General features: G+C 38.0%; 2 pseudogenes; both read right to left on the reverse strand.

Annotated features, from left to right (window-relative positions):
• Nucleotides 1–3,267: 3,267 nt before the first annotated feature.
• Nucleotides 3,268–11,035, reverse strand: LOC143690291 (spindle and kinetochore-associated protein 3-like; annotated as a pseudogene).
• Nucleotides 9,981–10,396, reverse strand: LOC143690343 (small ribosomal subunit protein uS17m pseudogene; annotated as a pseudogene).

Below are 11,035 nucleotides of genomic sequence, written 5' to 3' on the forward strand. Positions count from 1 at the left end.
TTGATTGTTTTTTGAGATCTTCTATTTCTTCTCGAGTCAGTGTAGCTTGTTCGTGTGTTTCTACAAATTTGTCCATTTCGTCTAAGTTATCTAGCTTGTTGGTATACATTTTGTTTATAGTATTCTCTTATGATTGTTTACATTTCTTCAAGGGCCATGTAACAACCCCCTTCTCATTTCTGATTCTGTTTATTTATATCCTTTCTCTTTTTTCTTTGTCAGCTTAGTTAGAGATCCATCTATTTTATTGGTTTTCTCATAGAACCCACTTTTGGTTTTATTGATTCTATTGTTCTTTTCTTCTCCAATTCATTTAATTCTGCTTTAATCTTTATGATTTCTTCTGTTTGCTTTGGGGTTAGTAGATGTTCTTTCTTTAGTTCCTCCTGGTGAGCAGGTAAGTCCTCAATTTTTGCTCTTTCTTCTTTTTAATATAGGCATTTAGGTAAATATACTTCCCTCTCACCACCACCGTTGCCATATCCCATAAGTTCTGACATGTTGTATTCTCATTTTCATTAGTCTCCAGATAGTTACCAACTTCTTGAATTTTTTTCTTTGACCCACTGGTCATTTAAGAGTGTGTTATTTAATCTCCATATATTCGTGAAAGTTCTCATTCTTTGGTGTTTATTGATTTCCAGCTTCATTCCATTATGATCAGAGAAAGTACTTTGAATAACTTCAATCTTTTTAAATTTATAGACTTGCTTTGTGCCCCAGCATATTATCTGAACATTCCATGAGCAATAAAGAAGAATGGACATCCTGATGTTTTGGGATTTAACAATCCATATAGATCTGTTAGGTCTAATTCACTTATCAAATTGTTTAAGTTCTCTATTTACTTCTTGATCCTCTCTCTGTTTGTTCTATCTATAGAAGAGAGTGGTATATTGAAGTCTCCCATTGTTATTGTTGAAATGTCTGTTGATCCCCCTTCAGTTTTGCCAATGTTTGCCTCCTGTACTTTGGAGCTCCTTGATTGGGAGTATAAACATTTATGATTGCTATTACTTCTTGGTGAATTGTCCCTTTTATTGCAATATAGTGTCCTTCTTTGTCTCTTATGATGTCTTTACATTTAAAGTCTACTCTGTCTGACAGTATAGCTATTCCTTATTTCTTTTGGTTACAGCTTGCATACAATATCTTTTTTCCTCCTTTCTCTGTCAATCTATTTGCATCTTTGGGTGTAAGATGATTTCCTTGTAAGCAGCATATAAATGGCTTATATTTCTTAATCCATTCCACCAATCTTTATCTTTTATTGGTGAGTTTAGTCTGTTAAACTTCAAAGTTATTACTGTAAATGCATTTCTTAAATCTTATCCTTTGGATTTTATTTGTCAGATCTATATATGCTTTTCCCTCTTTTTCTTTTTAGCCTTTAAGTTACATTTACTGTTACTCTTGAATTCTCTGCTCTCCTTTTTTGTCATTTTCAGAACTTTTTGCTTCTCTTCAACTAGATTAGTATATTTCTTGAAGTAGGCCTATGTGGATTTATCTTTATTTGGGGTTTCTTGGGCTTCTTTGATTTACGTATTTATGCATTTTATAAGGGTTGGGAAATTTTCCCCCATTATGTCCTCAACTAATCTTCCTGATCTTTTACTCTTCTCTTCTCCTTCTGTGATATCAGTGATTCTTATATTTGTGCACTTCATGTTGTTCATTATTTCCCTGAGATCTAATTCAAAATTTTCCTTATTTTTTTGCCATTTGTTCTTTTGTGTATTCAAATTCAATTGTCCTGTCTTCTAGTTCACACATTCTTTCTTCTGTTTCTTCACATTTGCTATTGTGTGTCTCTAGTATATTTTAATTTGTTCTGCAATATTTTTCATTTCTTTAATATCTGCTCTTTTTCTACTTATTCGTTCTAACTCTTCTAGTGTCTTCTTGATATCCTTTATGTCATTAGTGAACCCACTGAATTTATTTAGAAGAGTTGTATGTACATCTTTGATCAGTTGTTCCAAAGTTTGTGTATCCTCCAGTGTTTTAATCTGGTTATTTGGCTGGGCCATTTCTGCCTGCATCTTCATATGCTTTGTGATTTTCTGCTTGCTTCCAGGCATTTGATTATCTTAATAGGGTTATTTTGAAAGTCGATTGCTCTCAGTCACCTAAGATTTTGTATCTGCTTGGGTTTGCATTGAAGGTCTCCTTTTGCACTTGATTGTCAGTAACTCCCCACCAAACAGGCCTGGACCTCATGCAGGGGATCCAACTCTACTTGAAGATCTGGTTAAAGCTAGATAAGCAGTTTTCCAGACTATACTTTCCATTTCTTCCCAATAGATGATGCTTTTGAACCTCTTCTTCCTCTCAGGCCTGCCTCTCTCTGACTGTGACAGCTGGGTGAGCTGGATGGAGACCTGGTGCATTTCTAACCAAGTCTGCTTGTTCCAGCATGCTTTGAAAGCCATCAATCCTGGGGATGGGGGATGGACAGTGTGCACCTCAGTGGATATTCCACTTGTGGGCCCAATGGGACTGGTGGTCCCCAGGCTACCACTTGGAATGACCTTGGGCCATTGGACTGTTTATGTCAGCTGCACCTGCCTACAGCCAAACCAGAAATGCCTGCCAAGTAGGCATGGCATTGAGTACAGCGTGAGGACATGGGGTGCAGTGCAGGATGCAGGGGCACAGGGTGTGGAAAGTGGGTGTGTGTGGGCATAACTGTATAGGGCACAGGGGGATGGGGCAAGATGAAGGATGGTGTGTGAGTGTGTGGGGCAGTGGGGGTCAGCATGTGGGGGTCTGGAGGTGGTACATTTGGTGTGAGGCACAGGGTGGCTTTCTTACTCATCCCAGCCTCCGTGTCTGAGCACTCCTTAGGGCTCTCGGCCTCCATATGGAAAGGGATGAGGTAGGCTCTATGTACTAGCTGGATAGTCTCTATGACCAGGGAAAGCAAGTTTATTGGCTTCTGGGTTCCCCAAGGGAGTTTCAGGCTACAGAGCTGAGGGAGCTGATCTCCCAAGCTGGCTTCAGGGCAGCACTTTTATGGGTGTGGCCTCTTGTCCCCAGTGGAGTCACGACTGAGCACAGTATCCCCATTCTTTGCATCAATTTTCCTTGGCTTTTTCATCCAGAACCACACTGTATAGTGTAGAAGACCCCCTCAGGTCACTCACACTCTGGAACTGCTGTCCTGGTCATTTTTCTGTCACTAGTATAGTTGTTCCTTGGAATGGGGTGAACTCAGCCTGTCCTATTCTGCCATCTTCCTGGATAGCCTCAAATATTTGTATTTCATAATGGACAATTTGTGGATACCAAAGCTGCATTGTTCTTTGTAGAAGGAATTTTCAAACCAGGAGTACAGAATATAGTGGCCAAAGGTGAATTTGTATACTCAACATCATTTTTTTTCTCAATTGCTGGATTTTGGGCTCAAGAGTGGCAAAGAAATTATCATTGTTCATTTGTTTTCTTTCTATGGCTTCATCACTTTTTTTTTTATTAATTAAAAAAATTAACTAACACAACATTTAGAAATCATTCAATTCTACATATACAATCAGTAATTCTTAATATCATCACATAGATGCATATTCATCATTCTTAGTATCAATTTAGAAAAAGAAATAGAAAGACAACAGAAAAAGAAATAAAATGATAATAGAGAGAAAATAAATAAATAAATAAATAACTGTACCTCAGATGCAGCTTCATTCAGTGTTTTAACATAATTACATTACAATTAGGTAGTATTGTGCTGTCCATTTCTGAGTTCTTGTATCCAGTCTTGCTGCACAGTCTGTATCCCTTCAGCTCCAATTACCCATTATCTTACCCTATTTCTATCTCCTGATGGTCTCTGTTATCAATGGCATATTCCAAGTTTATTCTCTAATGTCGGTTCACATCAGTGGGACCATACAGTATTTGTCCTTTAGTTTTTGGCTAGTCTCACTCAGCATAATGTTCTCTAGGTCCATCCATGTTATTACATGCTTCATAAGTTTATTCTGTCTTAAAGCTGCATAATATTCCATCGTATGTATATACCACAGTTTGTTTAGCCACTCATCTGTTGATGGACATTTTGGCTGTTTCCATCTCTTTGCAATTGTAAATAATGCTGCTATAAACATTGGTGTGCAAATGTCCATTTGTGTCTTTGCCCTTAAGTCCTCTGAGTAGATACCTAGCAATGGTATTGCTGGGTCGTATGGCAATTCTATATTCAGCTTTTTGAGGAACCGCCAAACTGCCTTCCACAATGGTTGCACCATTTGACATTCCCACCAGCAGTGGATAAGTGTGCCTCTTTCTCCACATCCTCTCCAGCACTTGTCATTTTCTGTTTTGTTGATAATGGCCATTCTGGTGGGTGTGAGATGATATCTCATTGTGGTTTTGATTTGCATTTCTCTAATGGCCAGGGACATTGAGCATCTCTTCATGTGCCTTTTGGCTTTGTATTTCCTCTTCTGATAGGTGTCTGTTCAAGTCTTTTTCGCATTTTGTAATTGGATTGGCTGTCTTTTTGTTGTTGAGTTGAACAAGCTCTTTATAAATTCTGGATACTAGACCTTTATCTGATATGTCGTTTCCAAATATTGTCTCCCATTGTGTAGGCTGTCTTTCTATTTTCTTGATAAAGTTCTTTGATGCACAAAAGTGTTTAATTTTGGGAAGCTCCCATTTATTTATTTCTTTCTTCAGTGCTCTTGCTTTAGGTTTAAGGTCCATAAAACTGCCTCCAATTGTAAGATTCATAAGATATCTCCCTACATTTTCCTCTAACTGTTTTATGGTCTTAGACCTAATGTTTAGATCTTTGATCCATTTTGAGTTAACTTTTGTATAGGGTATGAGATACGGGTCCTCTTTCATTCTTTTGCATATGGATATCCAGTTCTCTAGGCACCATTTATTGAAGAGACTGTGCTGTCCCAGGTGAGTTGGCTTGACTGCCTTATCAAAGATCAAATGTCCATAGATGAGAGGGTCTATATCTGAGCAGTCTATTCGATTCCATTGGTCGATATATCTATCTTTATGCCAGAACCATGCTGTTTTGACCATTGTGGCTTCATAATATGCCTTAAAGTCTGGCAGTGCAAGACCTCCAGCTTTGTTTTTTTTCCTCAAGATACTTTTAGCAATTCGGGGCAACCTGCCCTTCCAGATAAATTTGCTTATTGGTTTTTCTATTTCTGAAAAATAAGTTGTTGGGATTTTGATTGGTATTGCATTGAATCTGTAAATCAATTTAGGTAGAATTGAAATCTTAACTATATTTAGTCTTCCAATCCATGAACACGGTATGCCCTTCCATCTATTTAGGTCTTCTGTGATTTCTTTTAACAGTTTGTTGTAGTTTTCTTTGTATAGGTCTTTTGTCTCTTTAGTTAAATTTATTCCTAAGTATTTTATTCTTTTAGTTGCAATTGTAAATGGAATTCGTTTCTTGATTCCCCCCTCAGCTTGTTCATTGCTAGTGTATAGAAACACTACAGATTTTTGAATTTTGATCTTGTAACCTGCTACTTTGCTGTACTCATTTATTAGCTCTAGTAGTTTTGCTGTGGATTTTTCAGGGTTTTCAACATATAGTATCATATCATCTGCAAACAGTGATAGTTTTACTTCTACCTTTCCAATTTTGATGCCTTGTATTTCTTTTTCTTGTCTAATTGCTCTGGCTAGAACCTCCAACACGATGTTGAATAACAGTGGTGATAATGGACATCCTTGTCTTGTTCCTGATCTTAGGGGGAAAGTTTTCAATTTTTCCCCATTGAGAATGATATTAGCTATGGGTTTTTCATATATTCCCTCTATCATTTTAAGGAAGTTCCCTTGTATTCCTATCCTTTGAAGTGTTTTCAACAGGAAAGGATGTTGAATCTTGTCAAATGCCTTCTCTGCATCAATTGAGATGATCATGTGATTTTTCTGCTTTGATTTGTTGATATGGTGTATTACATTAATTGATTTTCTTATGTTGAACCATCCTTGCATACCTGGGGTGAATCCTACTTGGTCATGACGTATAATTCTTTTAATGTGTTGTTGGATTCGATTTGCTAGAATTTTGTTGAGGATTTTTGCATCTATATTCATTAGAGAAATTGGTCTGTAGTTTTCTTTTTTTGTAATATCTTTGCCTGGTTTTGGTATGAGGGTGATGTTGGCTTCATAGAATGAATTAGGTAGCATTCCCTCCACTTCAATTTTTTTGAAGAGTTTGAGCAGGGTTGGTATTAATTCTTTCTGAAATGTTTGGTAGAATTCACATGTGAAGCCGTCTGGTCCTGGACTTTTCTTTTTGGGAAGCTTCTGAATGACTGATTCAATTTCTTTACTTGTGATTGGTTTGTTAAGGTCATCTATTTCTTCTTGAGTCAAAGTTGGTTGTTCATGCCTTTCTCGGAAGTTGTCCATTTCATCTACATTGTGTTTATTAGTATAAAGTTGTTCATAGTATCCTGTTATTACCTCCTTTATTTCTGTGAGGTCAGTGGTTATGTCTCCTCTTCCATTTCTGATCTTATTTATTTGCATCCTCTCTCTTCTTCTTTTTGTCAATCTTGCTAAGGGCCCATCAATCTTGTTTATTTTCTCATAGAATCAACTTCTGGTCTTATTGATTTTCTCTATTGTTTTCATGTTCTCAATTTCATTTATTTCTGCTCTAATCTTTGTTATTTCTTTCCTTTTGCTTGCTTTGGGATTAGTTTGCTGTTCTTTCTCCAGTTCTTCCAAGTGGACAGTTAATTCCCGAATTTTTGCCCTTCCTCTTTTCTGATATAGGCATTTAGGGCAATAAATTTCTCTCTTAGCACTGCCTTTGCTGTGTCCCATAGGTTTTGATATGTTGTGTTTTAATTTTCATTTGCCTCGAGATATTTACTAATTTCTCTTGTAATTTCTTCCTTGACCCACTGGTTGTTTAGGAGTGTGTTGTTGAGCCTCCACGTATTTGTGAATTTTCTGGCACTCTGCCTATTATTGATTTCCAACTTCATTCCTTTATGATCCGAGAAAGTGTTGTGTATGATTTCAATCTTTTTAAATTTGTTGAGACTTGCTTTGTGACCCAGCATATGGTCTATCTTTGAGAATGATCCATGAACACTTGAGAAAAAGGTGTATCCTGCTGTTGTGGGGTGTAATGTCCTATAAATGTCTGTTAAGTCTAGCACATTTATTGTAATATTCAAATTCTCTGTTTCTTTATTGATCCTCTGTCTAGATGTTCTGTCCATTGATGAGAGTGGGGAATTGAAGTCTCCAACTATTATGGTAGATGTGTCTATTTCCCTTTTCAGTAATTGCAGTGTATTCCTCATGTATTTTGGGGCATTCTGGTTCGGTACATAAATATTTATGATTGTTATGTCTTCTTGTTTAATTGTTCCTTTTATTAGTTGATAGTATCCTTCTTTGTCTCTTTTAACTGTTTTACATTTGAAGTCTAATTTGTTGGATATTAGTATAGCCATTCCTGCTATTTTCTGGTTGTTATTTGCATGAAATATCTTTTCCCAACCTTTCACTTTCAACCTATGTTTGTCTTTGGGTCTAAGATGTGTTTCTTGTAGACAACATATAGAAGGATCCTGTTTTTTAATCCATTCTGCCAGTCTATGTCTTTTGATTGGGGAATTCAGTCCATTAACATTTCGTGTTGTTACTGTTTGGGTAATACTTTCCTCTACCATTTTACCTTTTGTATTATGTATATCATATCTGATTTTCCTTCTTTCTATACTCTTCTCCACACCTCTCTCTTCTGTCTTTTCGTATCTGACTCTAGTGCTCCCTTTAGTATTTCTTGCAGAGCTGGTCTCTTGGTCACAAATTCTCTCAGTGACTTTTTGTCTGAAAATGTTTTAATTTCTCCCTCATTTTTGAAGGACAATTTTGCTGGATATAGAAGTCTTGCTTGGCAGTTTTTCTCTTTTAGTAATTTAAATATATCATCCCACTGTCTTCTTGCTTCCATGGTTTCTGCTGAGAAATCTACACATAGTCTTATTGGGTTTCCCTTGTATGTGATGGATTGTTTTTCTCTTGCTGCTTTCAAGAGCCTCCCTTTCTCTTTGACCTCTGATATTCTAACTAGTAAGTGTCTTGGAGAAAGCCTATTTGGATCTATTCTCTTTGGGGTGCGCTGCATTTCTTGGATCTGTAATTTTAGGTCTTTCATAAGAGTTGGGAAATTTTCAGTGATAATTTCTTCCATTAGTTTTTCTCCTCCTTTTCCTTTCTCTTCTCCTTCTGGGACACCCACAACACGTATATTTGTGCGCTTCATATTATCATCCAATTCCCTGAGCCCCTGCTCAAATTTTTCCATTCTTTTCCCTATAGTTTCTGTTTCTTTTTGGATTTCAGATGTTCCATCCTCCAGTTCACTAATTCTAACCTCTGTCTCTTTAAATCTACCATTGTAGGTTTCCATTGTTTTTTTCATCTCTTCTACTGTATCTTTCATTCCCATAAGTTCTGTGATTTGTTTTTTCAGACTTTCCATTTCTTCTTTTTGTTCATCCCTTGCCTTCTTCATGTCCTCCCTCAATTTATTGATTTGATTTTTGAAGAGGTTTTCCATTTCTGTTCGTATATTCAGAATTAGTTGTCTCAGCTCCTGTATCTCATTTGAACTATTGGTTTGTTCCTTTGACTGGGCCATATTCAATTTTCCTGGTATGATTTGTTATTTTTTGCTGGCGTCTGGACATTTAATCAAATTTCCCTGAGTGTGAGACCCAGTAGGTTGAAAGACTTTCCTGTGAAGTCTCTGGGCTCTGTTTTTTTTATCCTGCCCAGTATGTGGCGCTTGTCTTTCTGTGGGTCCCACCAGCAAAAGATGTTGTAGCTCCTTTATTAATGCCACTATTGGTGTTTGGTTGGACCCAGTCCCTGCCACTGTCAGAGACTCCCTCCTCTCCCTCTGGGCAGCTGCCTGTGGGGGAGGGGCACCGGATGCCGGCCGCCCTGGCTTGGGGAACTCGCTGATCCGAGACTCGTAGCCGGTCCGGGAAGTCGCCTGTGAGAGAGGGGTGCCGGCCGCCGGCCGCCACGGCTTGGGGAATTTGCTTCTCTGAGACTCTCAGCCGGTCCAGGAAGGAAGGAGGGAGGGGCACTGGCCGCCAGCTGCCGTGGCCTGGGGAAGTGTGAGCCACTCGGCAAGCTCACCACAGCGGAGTCTCGTAGCCGGTCCAGCCAGTCCGGACTGAGGTACGCTGTGTGTCTGGTCCCTGCCGTGGCCCTGGGAGCTGTTCTGCACTGTTTCTGGTCACCTAGTAGTTTCTCTGGAGGAGGAACTAAGACATGCATACCTTACTAAGCTGCCATCTTGGCCCTCGGCTTCCTCACTTTTATTATGCTTCAGATTTTTAAATCCAGTTGCATAGTCTTCATTTAAACATATAATATGTTCAAAGATACCAAAGTGTTCAAATATAGGAGTTAAACGTTTGTGATCACCCATCTTTAGGACATATTTTGGAGGGTTTTTGCCTACATGCTGACATCTTTATTAATACAGCTTAATCTGACAAAGTCTGACCATGAGCACGTTGGTTATTTCCCTTTGGAATTGGTGAAATCAGAAAAAATGAATTTTTAGACCATGAAAATGTTCACTTAATGTGATCTCATCTGTTTATGATATCAAAAGTTTTTCTTCTCCTCAAATAAAGGTACTGAGATAAATTTGAGATTCTGTAGAAGAAAAAGTAATATATCTTCTAAAGCAATGAGCTTGTAAAATGATGCAGCAGACTGCTAGGCACACTTACTGAAAAAGGAAATTGGAATTCTGACCATAAACCTTTATGAAAATTTATAACAAGCTCTTTAGATAATTTACTTTTAGTGACATCATAAATACCAGAAGAGCAACTGGACACAGGCTAAGATAAGAGTTAGCAAAGTTTCTTTATCCATACAGCAAGCTGGTAAGTCTTTCCCTTTGGCATCTTTTTTTTTTTTCTGATCCTCCTTTATTGTGTTGAAGAGATAGTGAGTTCTTTTAGATTTTTGCTTAGGTAGGTGATTTCCAAACTGACCGGACTCACCAGGTTTGTGGTTCCTGCACAAGGTTTCCCTGTCACTGGATCTATGGCTTTTCCCCCTTTGAAAATGATCTCAGCTAGTTCATGCTTCACATGCTTTGTTCATGGAACAGATTGTACTTTGAGAAGCACTACTGGAGAGCATCGTGAGCAAAGTAAGTTTTCTGCTTACTAAAATACTTTAATAAATAGGTATTAAAAACAAACCTGGTCACTCTCCTTTTAGCAGTTTTTTGCTTTGCTGTCCCAATCACCTTCCTTATGATCCATTTGGCATGGACAGATGAGCGAGTATTAACAGTATGAGGCTTTGGCCACCTTGGGGTTGGAATCAATATAGCCATGCAGCTGGGGAAGACACAGTCAACATTTTGGAGTTTTTAGTACTTTAATTGGTGATTGTGTGGTAGGTGGAATTAAAATTTTGGGTTCATCCTCATGGTTATTCACTGCCTGTGGATGGTTTGGCAGAACTTGGGATATCATGTAATGCTCAAGCCCAAAATCAGAACTTTGTGGACTCTGTGGACGTGTATCAGAAACTGAACTTCTTAGAACAGGAAGATCAGACAGATTATCCTTTATATCAGGCATTCGAAAATTTTTGCATTTAGCCAACGCTGGTTTATAGTTAATGATTTCTTGCTCATCCACTGGATTTTTCTTGGCATGTGGATTATATCCATACTTCTGGGAAAAAACTCTTATTTTCATGATATCCATTATATTTTTATTCATTAGTGCTTTGGCTGCCTTTATGGAATGAATTCTTTCTTGGCTTTCCAAGCTTGCTTTATCAAGAAGAATATAACATCATCCTTTAGAGTCTGGACTTCTGAACTCAGGCCGTGTAAATTTCTCAGTGGATCATCTTCAAAGTCAGATTCTTCTCCACTCAGCTCTAGCTGCAGCAAGGCTGTCCTGCTATCTAGGGTAATGGTCAGAAACAGCAGCTTCATGCAGAAATTGTAGATTGGATCCAT

Source organism: Tamandua tetradactyla, chromosome 7, assembly GCF_023851605.1.
Source record: "Tamandua tetradactyla isolate mTamTet1 chromosome 7, mTamTet1.pri, whole genome shotgun sequence".
Taxonomy (NCBI): Eukaryota; Metazoa; Chordata; class Mammalia; order Pilosa; family Myrmecophagidae; genus Tamandua; species Tamandua tetradactyla.